This window comes from Amblyomma mixtum, chromosome 10, assembly GCF_055824585.1.
Source record: "Amblyomma mixtum isolate Tamu chromosome 10, ASM5582458v1, whole genome shotgun sequence".
In the NCBI taxonomy this organism is placed as follows: domain Eukaryota; kingdom Metazoa; phylum Arthropoda; class Arachnida; order Ixodida; family Ixodidae; genus Amblyomma; species Amblyomma mixtum.
The window spans coordinates 85,643,912-85,657,232 of NC_143021.1; the positions used below are offsets into that span (position 1 = coordinate 85,643,912).

Genomic DNA, 13,321 nt, shown 5'->3' on the forward strand with positions numbered 1-13,321 from the left:
AATGGTTGGCATGTGCACACCTCAAATGCTGTTTTCTTCAATTCATGTTTTTTGCCAGTACCCTAGCAGAAGTTTTCGTTACTTATTTATTGGGCAATTTCAATTAAGCTTATATTGTTCAGTTCAGAAACAACTGAACCATGGAGCTATGCTATTTTTTTGCAGCTCGGCCGAACGTATCAAATTCGTGAACAATACTGTCATCTAATAATATATCGTAATTATAGTGCTTTGACAAAATTGATCATTTTTGTACGATGTTGTACTCAATAACAATATATATAGCATAGCTCCGCATGGCAGGTATTTGGCTACAGCTGCATTCCAGACGGAACCAAGAACTGTTGAGGGAAATTGAACAACCGTAAAAAAATTACCTAGTTAGGCTTCAGTTATTTTTTCATGATATGAGTAGTGATTGAGATATACTGAAACTAATTGTATTTTGAAAAGAGATCGAAGAATACATATCCACATCTATTAAACATTTTCATTTTTAAGACCTACATCTTCCCTGGAGCCTCGAGGTGATTGTTTAACCAGCTTGCTAGACTATAATGGTCCTTGCTTTAAAAATTCACATTCTAAAATGTCTTCTCTGCCCTAGGTACTTCTTGAAGACGGCACAGAGGTTGATGAGGAATGCTTTAAGTTCATGCAAGAGAACTTTGGTGGCAGTTTGGGCTGCAAATTCGTATTGGCTCCAGTTTTTCCACTGCAGATGCTTCCCGTGCAGGTACGATGCTTTCAGTACATTAAATGCGTTGTTGATTGTTTAGGCTATTGGTATGCGTGATAAATGCTCACCAAAATGCATGGAACACTCCATCGCTATTCATAAGGAGGTGCACCACCTATCTTGTGGCCAATATAAATTTCAAACCCTGATACTCAGAGGATGCCGCAGATGAGGCTGGCAACAACATTTCTAGAGTGTGCATTGAAATGTGTTATGACACAGTGCTTTACATTCATCAGGCTGATATGGCTTGTCATCCCGAAGCTGCACATGGGTTAAAGAAGATGGCATAGTGCAGGGCTCCTAGTTAATTTTAACCATTTGGGATTTTTTAACATGCAGGCACTGGCATCGCATAGCAGACAGGCCTTCTGCATCAGTAGAGTGATGCAAAGTTATGGGTCTGACCTGACTAATGTGCATATGTGCATTCTTATTATAAACTAATGTAGACAAAGGACAGGCATGTCAATTCGGAAGGAATTTAGATTTGCTATCAGTAATTTAAAACTTGAAGCAAGCATTTATTTGCCTGAGCATAAAGTTCAGTCTAGGCTAACGATGGGGTCAAGTGATCAGCTGCATCTGTTAAGTGTGACTATAGTGGCTTGACTATTTACCATACTATGCCTACAAAGTGTTCTGCTTTAATAATTCCCTTCTCGTGACTGATAAATCTTGAAGCACACAAGCTGCATGCTAAAGATGCATTTCATTGCTCTATGCATTATTGCAGCCACTGCACGTAGTTATATTGGGTGATAAGATCCATGAGTTTTGATTAACAGTCCTGCTACTGTATTGTGGCACCAGGGCTCCCATGTGATGGTTGTACAGTCATGGACAAAAGTTTGCAGGATGCAGATTGGCCTAAAAAAAGTTTTCTGCATTAGCTCGCTAGAAAGTCAGATATTCATTCCAGCGAATGGAGCACGCATGTGTCATCATGCATCTGTACTTTTCATTGGCATGCTTTGCCTGACCGTGCAGGAATACATTTTTTTCCATGAACCTGCAACCCACACTCTTTTGTCTATTACTGTACATGTGAACAAACAGTGCAAGCAAAACCACTAAAATTATAACATAGCTCTAAAGTCAGGATACTTTTCTCTGGACCTAGACGTCTCTCGTTAGAAAAGATTTAAAGGTGAAAAAAAGGAAAGACACTACAGTTTGATATATTGTCATCGGAAACTTGGTTGTATCCTTTTTCATTTCGAAGAAATGGAAGTGCTGCAGAAACGACTGGAAGGCAGGCCGAATGTAACTAGAAATGCTCTGAAAAAGACCTGGAGCAACTTCTGTGAACCAAAACTGGTGCTAGCACGATATTATTTTGGTGTGGCTGTTAGTGTTTTTCAAATGACTGCACCTACTTGACATAAGACACAGTAAAGCAAAAGCAGCTACAAAAGGTAGAGAAGCCACATCCTTCACATGTTATTGATTTCTGTTGCCACTATGTTGGACGCAGCAAATCACATGTCCGTGCTGCAGCAGCTGTTCATTACAAATATTTAAAGGCGCCAAAAAACACACACCCAAGAGAAGACAATGGGACAGAGGGCCACTCACAACTGTGTGAGTGGTTGTGAGTTGTGAGTGGCACTCCGTCCCATTGTCTTCTCTTGGGTGTGTGTGTGTTTTATGGCACCTTTAAATATTTACAATGAACAGCTACCATCTCGCACAACAAGAAGCTTTCATAAGCAGCAGCTGTTGGGTGACAAAAATTCCAGTGTGAACAGCATATTTTTTTCTTCAAACCTGCACTGATGTTGCCACCACTATGCACTTCTGGGGTGGCTGCTAACCTCCATTTCATACATGAGGTTCAAGTCTGCATGAGAAAATACAGGGAGGCATGTTATTCGTGCTAGTTTTCTTGCCGAGTGTTCAAAGGCACGAAGAAAGTGATAGCGTATGTCATCAGGAATAATAGCGCATTTGACCGAACTCATGACAAATGCGTCATGCAATAAGGTTGCAGGCAAAGCATTTATTTTGCTCTCCACGAGGAACGCAATACTTTTTTATCGCAGTTGCATGCAGTGCAAACAAGAGCACTAGCTTTGACAGCGTTGCACCTGATGCATGAAACACAGTATATTGTGGTTTATTTTTATATTCACATTGATTTATGGCTTTTAACAAATTAATTTGTTTTTGCTAACCTCATCTTGCAGTTTTTTTCCTCACACGTCACTGTCCTATGCAAAAGTCATTTTACTTTTGTTTACCAATGTAAAAATATATATTACTAGGCGTGGCGGTGCAGTGGCTATAGCATTTCTGTCACTGAGAATTGGGTCAGAGGTTTGATTCCTGGCCATAGCAGTTAAATTTGAAAAGGGCAAAATAGAAAACCACCTGTAGTATACAGGTGGTTTTCTATTTTGCCCTTTTCCAATAGACATTGAATAGACATTGAATAGACATTGAATAGACATGCCAATAGACATTGAAGTTCCTTACGTGGTCAGAAATGATGTGAAGCTCTCCACCACAATGTTTCTCGTAGTTAAAGCGTAGATTTGGAACAGTAAGGTCACAAAAGGCAGCATTATAGCTCAAAATAATATTTGCACCACATTAAGGTCAACTCGGCTACACACACATTTCTCAGGGTTATGTTCTGTTAAAATGCACAAATGCATATAGTATTGCTCCCTTTTGGCTAAAAGCATTTTTGTTTAAATTTGCAAGCATAGGTCAGAGTAACCTATCTTGTTAAAAGTGAAACACTTAGACTTGCCCAATTGTACATCCTGCTGCCACCTTGCTAAAGTGCCCATCTTGTATATGCAGTGCCTCGCAACCTTTAGTGTATCATATCTTGGAAGAACACTAATATCACCTTACTTCATAAGGAAGGAAACAAGGAATGGGAATGAGGGGCTCGTTTTAAATATGACAGAAGCCAACAGCCGCAGAAAGCAAGGGGCACAGGGGATTTTTTTTAAATTCATTTATTTATTTTGTGGTGTTGATCAATTTTAGAATATTACTGAATATGCCATCGCTTAAAGCTAATTGATTAGAAAAGCAGAAAAGCAGTGGTTTCGGATCCCACCGGCGGCATGTGGTTGTTTTTTCTTCTGCTTTTCTAATCAATTAGCTTTAAGCGATGACATATTCAGTAATATTCTAAAATTGATCAACACCACAAAATAAATAAATAAATTAAAAAAATCCCCTGTGCCCCTTGGTTTCTGTGGCTGTTGGCTTCATAAGGAAGGGGCTATCAAGGAATTGAAGAATTGCAGACCAATCAGCCTACTATCATTTTGCAAGGTATTGACTAAGGTCATCCCTAATGGAATTCGATCTATCTTAGACCTAAGTCAACCAAAAGACAAGGCTGGCTTTTGTAAATGGTACTCTGTAATGGACCATATTAACACTATGAATCAGACAACAGAGAATAGTGTAAAATATAACCAACTCCTATATTTATTCAACAAGAAACCATTTGACCCAGTCAAAACCTCAGCAGTCATGCAGGCATCAGAGAACCTGCGTGTAGGAGAGGCATATAAGCATACTGAAAAAATCTACAGCGGTTGCACAGCGACCATATTCCTTCACAGAGAAAGTGACAGAACACCATTTGTACGGGTGTGAGGCAGGGAGTGACACGATCTCTCTGGTACTATTCACCATATGTTTACAGATGATATTCAGAGATCCAGATTAAGAATAGCTTAGTATAGGAGTAATGGAGAATACGTTAGTAACTTGCGATTCGCTGATAACATCGTTTTACTAAGTTAACTCAGAGGTTGAATTACAGAGCATGATCAATGACCTAGACAGGCAAAGCAGAATGGTGGGTATAAAAATTAATATGCAGAATTGTGGCAAAGATTGGAGCTGCAAGGAATACACCCACATTGGACAGGTAATGACTGCAGACCTGGATTACGAGAGTAAAATAACTGTGAGATTAAGAATGGGGTGGAGTGCATTTGGCAGGTGCTCTTAGGTGATGAATGGCAGTCTACAAGCACAGGTATGGCAGTGTACAAGTATATAACAGCTATATCTGTACTCGCCTATGGGGAAGAAACATGGAGGCTAACAATAAAGGTAGAACTTATATGGTGAGCAATGCAGCAAGCTATGCAAAGGAAAACGATAGCTCAAACGCTAGGAGACAGAAAGAAAGCAGAGTGGATCTCAGAATAAATGCTAGTTAATGGTACTTTAATCTAAATAAAAAATAATGAGCATGAACAGGACATCTAATGGGAAGGCAAGATAACTTTCGTTTGTTAAGGGTTACGCTACAAGAGCAAGCATAGCAGGGGACGTATTAGTCAGGAGGGCGGATGACATTGGGAAGTTTGCAGGGATAAAGTGTCCGCAAATGGCACAAGACAGGGTTAATTGGAGAGACATGGGAGAGGCCTTTGTCCTGCAGTGGGCGTAGGTGGCTGATGATGATGCATCATGCTAAAGACTACGTTACTTGATCAAAAATCCGTGGTGGCTCAGTAGATATGGCTCTTAGTGCTTACCTGAAAGACAGGTTTGGTCTCTGCTGCAGTGGTTGAATTTTTATGGAGGTGAAATTATAGACGCCTATGTACAGTCAGGGACAAAAGTCTCCGGACCACGTGTTCCTCAAACGAAGCTTATAACTCTACTGTCAGGCAGAGGCTGGAGACCGCACTTGTGGAGATGAAAGAACAAAAATTTAACTTTTACCTCCACCAGTGTGGTCTCCAGCCGCCGACTAATAGCAGAGCTATCGGCTTAGTTACAGGAACACGTGGTCCGGAGACTTTGGTCCCCGATTGTACTGTGCAATGTCATTGCATGTTGTTCTCAATTTAAGTTCAACCTTTATTTTTAGCCTCCATGTTTGTGCCTCATAAGAAATTCTGGTGGTCGAAATTTCTGGAGCCCTTCACTATGGCATCCCTCATAGCCTGAGTCAATTTGGGACGTTCAAACCCCATAAACCCAAATCTATGGGGCACAGGTTTAAGTGACTGTAAAAGCTATGCAATGAAAGCCATCTCATAATTTTCTCAGCTGCTGTAAGTGCTATTGTTGTTACCACTTTTCAACTCATTTGCCAAGCTTGATTGCATTTGAATGTTGTTTACAGAAGAGCCTTCAACGTCGTTCCCCCAGCCATCACTGGAAGATTTTCAGTCATTAGTGATTCCATGGAACTCCCTGTCTCATGAAACTCTAGCACATCTGAAAGCATCAAACCCACTTGACCGAAGTAAATATCAAGAACTCTTGATGTGTGCCTATGCAGCCATTCAAGTGACTATCAACACCCAAGGCAAGCGAGCTGGTGATGTGCAGAAAAAGTGGCCCTTGCTGTTCACGCAGCAGCACTTCCTGGCCCATTTCAGAAGGTATGTATGCAACCTTGAAAACTGCATTGGCAGTAAATTGAAATGCTGCTTGAGATTTTACGGAAAATAACTATTACTCAGTGTGTGTTATAGCAATGCTGGCGGCAGTATGTGCAAGGGTAAGCAATGTATTTGATTAAGGCACTTTTAGTGCCATGTTCCATGTCAAAGTTTTACTTCCAACAACACTTAAATAGTATGAAGCCCATGAAATACAGGCCAGTGAACATTTGTTATCTTGTCAAAAAAGTAAGCAAAATTCAAAAATTGGTTTGAAATTTTATTTAATTTGAAACTCATGGCACATTCCGTTGTCGGAACTGGTGCAGAACCAACGATCAGTGAGGAGCAGAGCAGTAGCACCGCTAGAGTGCAACTGAGTGCTCTCCCATTGAAACCTTCCGTGCTCGCCGAGAGCAGGCGTGAGGGCGAAGGTGTATTGCATGATCGGATCGTTTACCTTCCCAGCATCCTGTGCGGTGAACGCGCTTGCAATGTGCAGCCGGTACGGTGGTGAGAGTTGACGCGTTTGACGTTTCCTGCCACAACGAGCCAAAAACTGCACGTATTGGTGCAAAAATAACCTCTTTAGACGTTATACATCGTAAATAACCCCTTTAGACATTACACATCGTTAACGCGATTGTGACATGGCTGGAACGCTGTCACTGCACCTGTCAGCAAGCGTCACTGCTGTTGTCTCACGTACTTCCGCAGTTCAACGAGGCTAGGTTCATTTAACTAATTTTTGATGACTTAAACTGTTACAGTTAGCGCCTGGTTACAATTTCAGATTTGTAGTTTTCAGAATTTTCAAAACAAGATTACCCTAGACGCCTTAACTCGAAAAGTTTGGCTATTTTGAGTAGTTATGTGCACTGGAGGGATTCCTTTCCCTGCATGCATTTCAGAAATGCGTGTATTTTGGCATGATGTAGCTAATATTTGCTGGGCCAAAGCATCAGGGTAATCGTGTTTTCGAAACTCTAGAAATTGATATGGCTATTATTAATGACCGGCTACAAATGTTTAATCGAAACCAGTTGCCTAAACGTCATAGTTAAAGTTAATTATGAGAAACTATATAACCGGCTTTTGAGCCGACTTTATTTAACCTATTTGCATTGTCTGCATACACTGGTATTATTCTGCTGCAGAACCAGTCTCCATAACCCAGACAGCTCATTCTTCAAAATTAGTGGCAGACTTCCCTGAAACCCATTGCATTTGACCATCAATTTCGCATTAAGACGGCAGAGCAAAAAGTGAAGTTTCGCGGTAACGTATGATGGACAGTTGAGAGGGCATACTCTGTAGGTGTTGATGTATTGGTTAGCACTGGATCGTTATTCTGAAAAGGTTAAAAGTCTTGTGCAAGCACATAAATTACCTTTCATTGATTGTTATGTGTGTTTGCAGTGATGTCAAGCAGTCTTTACAGCCAAATGTCTAATTTTTCAGGCTAACTGACACGCAGCTGGAAGGATTATTTGTAATTCAAAAAATTGCACACCTGGAGGTCTTTTACGCACTCCTGCGGCACAGCCTGAAGGGACACGAGGCACTTCAATGGCTCCTTATGACAGACAAGGCAGCACAGGACATTGGCCGCCCGAAAGCACTGCTCAGTGGGTTATTCCCATTGCTGTGTATTTTCTTCAAGGAAAAGACAAAGCTGCTGTTTCGTGTGTTTGAGGTGAGATTATTGCGGAAACGGATACTCAGTTAGTGGCCTCTCAGCACTACCAAAACTTCTGCTTTATGACCGTAGATGAAACTTGCACACTCCAGGGCAGTTGCCCTCAGAGATTGTTGCCAGTGGCAAAGAAAAAGTGAATTAACATCCGTCAGTGTTTCAATAAAATTTCCTGGCACTACCTCAAGGTTTACCGAAATATAGAAGGCTGGGAACTTTAATTTTTGTAGTCCTGCTGCTGCAGTTCGGTAGATGTTCATTATTCCTGCGGTTCTTCAGCACACTTGTTACCTGTGTGCCCTTAACATCTGCTCATGATAACGGCTTCTTACCTCCACAGACATCAGCCTGTGTTGCTGAACTGAATAGCAACCTGCCCCCCCGCCCCAACGGTGGTTGTACTCGGTAAGATTTTTATGATTTTCTGGATGCTTTGAGCAGTAGTGTAACTTTCTAAAAAGCATATTTATAAAATATGAAACCTCATCAATAACAAAGAACTAGAATAACAACAGGAGAAGGGGGCTTGAACTACCCTCTAAGTCAGACTCAATGCAGCTCGATGAGGCATGCCCAGCAAGCTAAATTTCCCATGCACATGCTGCAGTCTTCTCTTAGAGATGGTAGCTGGCAGCATAATCCGCTGCTTGAACCCTGCTAGTGCAGGTGTAGAATTGTGGTTTGTGGGCTATAAAATTAACTTCAGAGTTATATTTATAAAATATCGTATGCATTGCCATTCTTTCATCTGCTCTTGTCCATTGCTTTATAAATAGCTTGAGCATCTACCATTAGCATGCTACATATAGAGGTGCTGACAATATTTTTTTGCGAGCTGTGCTGACATGACTAGCTATGTGCAAAAAATTTGTATGCCTCATGTTCATATTATCATGCCAAAAAATTATTCTTCTGAGCTGTAGCATTTAAACAAAAAAATTGCTCCACAATTGTTACCATCTAATCTGAACTCGGTTTTTGGCACTAAGGAAGATTTCTTTTCAGGCACAAGCATCTTTGATTTTACATGCGTTGTGACGCTCGATGGAGCGAGGTGCGTTGAAGGCCTGAGCTTTCTGGCTGCCATGGAGATCATTTTTGCTGCATACTTTTGCCTCAACATCAAATACTGTCAAGAAGTGCAAGCCGCATTGGAATTCATTCAGAGGTAAGCACATACATTTTTCTCTTGAGTATCGGCAAGTTTTTACCATATCTATCTCTCTGACTGTTGCAGTAGCCTTATACTCCGTGAGACGTGAGAAAAAGCTACATGCAAACTCCATAAGCGTGGCATCTCTCCCAGAACATCTGACATTGTTGCGATTAAATGTGCATGTGCATTTTGTGCGTGGTTTGACAACCTTAATAATACGAACTGATGGGCGAGTAGGTCGAACATTACGGTGAAAAAGCGCTGTGGCACATGGACAAAGAAAGGACGCGACTACTTATCTCAACTATGTGGCTCAAGCATGTGTGAAGCTGCTAGGAGTTGGATGGCTTGTGTCAGAAATCGGGAGTCCGCTGTGCTTTCCAGTGCATGCAACCATGGCTTTCATTCTTTTGTTACAGTTTTGTTTATGCCATTCTCGGGTGGCAACTCCTGTTGTATCAAAGAAATAAGAAATATGAACGCATGAAATGCAAGAAATCCTTGGTGAACCATGCTGTTTCAGGGAAGGCCAGGAAAATAGTAGGCAGGATTTAATTAAGCTTGCATTCTAACAAGGCAGCTAGTAAAGAATATTTATTTTCGTAAGCTAGACATCCTTGAGCCCTCCTCCAGAGATGAGTTGCAATTGAATGTGCTGTAGTTGCAAAGTAAGCCCCGTGAAAGATGCTAGTCTCTTTCTATTCTCCATAAGCACGAAGAGTTGTGCTAAAGGAAAACATGCACACACGTGCGCTCAACCTGTCTGCTTACTGTGTATTGTTCTTTTGGGCTGTTCTTCATGGCTTTATAGAAGTCTTGAAGGCTAGATTTTATGTGAGTATGGCTCGGTTAATAATTTTCTTCAGCTCTTTCAATCATTTGGCTGAGTAATAAAATCAGAGCTTGGCTGTATTGTCTAGTCATGTGCAAGATCCCTAGTTCACAAAAAAAGCTATGATTTCAGCATTTTTGTGCAATGGTGTGCTAGCAGCCACATTATCTTTTTATGGACGATAATGTGTCTGTAGAAACCAGTACAATGACAGAACGATAGGAATGTGATTGTTTTTTATGTGAATTTTTAGGAAGGGTACAACCTGGTAACAAACAAAGTTCTGCTGATGCCTTGATGATTGCTACTCTTCTGCTCATGCAAGCCAGCACAACAAGTGGTGCGGCTCTGGCAGCAACACTCACATATTTGTATGAGAAATTTACAGTACGGGCACCTGCCAAAAGCAGCGCTACCATATATGCATGAATCTAGAACGAGTTTTTTTTTTCAAAATCGTATGCTTCAGAAAGCACCTCGCGTTATATTGGAGCCAAGGTGTGAATAGAGCGCAATTTTTTTTTCTCACTTTGATACACCCACAGCGAGCTCACACGACAGGCTCATGAGCTGTGAGGGAAAGCGAACTTTTTGATGACCAGAAACGCGGAAAGAAAACCGTGCAGACTACTGAGAAAGAAGAGAAGGGACTGAAAGAGCCTTGAGTAGTAGGGAAGCGAAAAAATGCTGAATAAGCACAGAACTGTGCTATACGGGCCGTGAAGCATTAAGACAGGAAGCGATGGCATGCGAGCCATTGCTGTGTGTGAGGCTGTGTACGTGAATGTGTGGGAGCCTTCCTCCAGAATATTGCAGATTCTTCATTTGCAAGTCACAGAATTCAAACTTTTTTGCCAAAATTAGAAGCTGAGGCATATGGCAGTAACAGCGCTGTGGCTTATGCACAAGGCATATCTCTCGGTAAAGAAATTGGTTGTTTAAAGAATTCCAAATCAGAATGCACTGAGTAACTGCAGTGTCTGGAACAAGTTACTGTTGCCTGCCTAATACTGGAGTCATTTGCTTTCTTGGCATCACAGCATGCCTTACTCTGTGTGATTTTATTGTTTTGGGTTGCTTGAAAAGCTAGTATAATCATGTAAATGATGTTAATATGTACTGTTATTTCCACAGAAGTGGCGCTAAGAGAGCATTGGACTGTTGGGAATCAAACTCAACCTAACGGCAGTACTAACAGAGGCAGCTATGTATTTAGACTAGCCCTAAAATTCTGTAGGTCTAAGCAGGATGATCTAGCTTCTAAATGTGTCTTTTTCTTTTCAGGCAATTGGTGGGGATGAACCCAGAGGAAAGGAGCCGGCAGTTGTGCCGGAGGATAACCTCAGTCCACCCAAAAGCGCACAGTGCCCTTCAGCAGCTTGAAAAGTTGAAAAAAAAAGTGGCAGGATTGCATGGCTCAGATTTAGTGTGCTTATTAACTCTGATATCAGAGCTTAGATATTGGATTATTGTGCAGCGCAAATTTAGTGTGTTCATGAACTCTGATATCATAGCTTAGATATTGGATTATTGTGCAGCGACAATTTAGTGTGTTCATGAACTCTGATATGAGATTAGATATTGGAATTAGTAGCTTTTGCAAATACCTGTTTTATTTATATCATTCAATGTAGATTCTCTGCATAGCTTGCTTTTGCTATTTTTTGTACCTCTGTGTTCTTAATTAAAACTTTCTAAAACTATTTCATTTCTATGCAATATTTATTCCTAGATTGCGTCTCTACCTGAAAATTTTTGAAGGAGATGCAAAAAAGTACTGCATATAGACGCATGTGTATGTACAAATTTTGTGGCTTTTCTAGCTTTGTACACACAGATGTGTTATTACATCGACTACCAGTGACAGGCTACAGACATGACATATTTACCATGCGTAGCATGCCTCTGACCTGAACGTGGGCCTGGCCTCGATCAAAAAATACGCGAGTGTAACATTGCGTATTATGTGCCGTTATGCATTGAACAGCATGTGTTCTGTCAACTTTCAAAACTGTCCATGGGCTGCTGATAAATGCTACGGGACATGCATATGTTAGCACCTTTGCTGTGTAAAACGAACAAAGGAAGACAAAAAATGTCACAAAATAGCACGTAGGGCAGTACAGTGCGATAGCATTGCGGACTGTGTATGGGCCTTCTGTTGGTTTCTTCCTTGTGTACTGAGGCTTTATAAGGCGGGGCTTTAGACTCTATTAGAAGAAGTTTGCGCTGTATCAAAGCTGACTAAGCGATAGGAGCCAATGGCGTGTATGCATGCTTCAGCTGTACCAGCTCCTCGCGTGTTCCCTCTTCGCTTTTGGCTTCCTTCTACCAACACCTGCTATGGCAAAAGGGGGTGCTATCGCGGAGTGTTACGCGCAGAAAATAAAAGAATTTGTGGCGTCCATCGAAAAAGGGGGGCTCATTGGGACATACATGACGCAATCGAACAGTCACTAAAACCAAGAAGCATGCGGGATGTATGTGGTATTCATAAATACCAGAGATAAGAAAAACATCCACCATGTTTCTTGACCTCGGTGACGAACACCACAAATTGAGAAAAAAAAGCTGCTATGCTTCTTGGTTTCCGTGGCTGTGGGCTTCCATCATGTAATTCGTAACGAGCGCCTGTTTTTCGTTCTCTTGTCTGCTCGAGTTGACAAGTGGCCATTTGATTTTCGCTCTCCGGAATGCTCAATATTGTAAATACTGCACTCATTTGGACTGCCATCTGCAAGAGTGGTCCAAGAATATTACTCACTGCTCGGAATTTGGTGGTTGGTGTTCTGTCACATATTTCGAGAGCCACAACTGCTTTTGCTGAACTCGCGCTGAGGCAGAACCGCTTACTCGTTGTGCGCCAACTTTTACGTCTTTTTTTTTTAAAGCTGCGAAAACGCTCTTTCTTCTTCTTCCCCCAGAAACGTCAGCGTTTTAGCAGAAATGCCTCATGAATTCTTGCTGCTTTGCGGCTCTTTCCTTGTGTTATGCTGTGGAGCAGGACTTCTCAGCACTCGCGTCGGCCTGGCCATCGCCGCTGAGCCGACGTAAGCGTCAGAGAAATTTGACAAACTTTTCCTTTTGTCGTGCCTATAAAGCCAATTTTACAAATGTTAATGGGGAAGATTCAATTTGTAATTACAGAAGAGCTAGTATGGTATTCTTGCCTATTAGTGATGGGTAACCTCCCTGCCTTTCCCCACTCTCTGTATCTATTTGTGATGGTAGCTCTGCAGTTCGAGATGTGTGTGCTGTGCCGGGTACAGTTCAAAGGTCTGTGCTGAATTGCCATTGGTAGGAATTCTGGTGATAGGTTGCCTAACATACAACCAATTAAGCAGACAAGGAAGGAAAATGAGGGGCTCGTTATAAATATGAGAGAAGCCAACAGCCAGAGAAACCAAGGGGCACAGGGGATTTTTTTAGTCCTTTTATTCATTTTGTGGTGTTGATCAATTTATAATATTACTGAATATGTTATCGCTTAAAACTAATTGATTAGAAAAGCAGAAGA

The 13,321-nt window shown here is 41.4% G+C and overlaps 1 pseudogene across 1 annotated transcript; it reads left to right on the forward strand.

The window, feature by feature from the left end:
* Positions 1-316: 316 nt before the first annotated feature.
* Positions 317-11,365, forward strand: LOC149326341 (uncharacterized; annotated as a pseudogene). Its single transcript, XR_016286258.1, has 6 exons — positions 317-736; positions 5,859-6,120; positions 7,582-7,816; positions 8,157-8,208; positions 8,810-8,984; positions 11,089-11,365. The product of XR_016286258.1 is annotated as an uncharacterized LOC149326341 (transcript).
* The last annotated feature ends 1,956 nt before the right edge of the window (positions 11,366-13,321 follow it).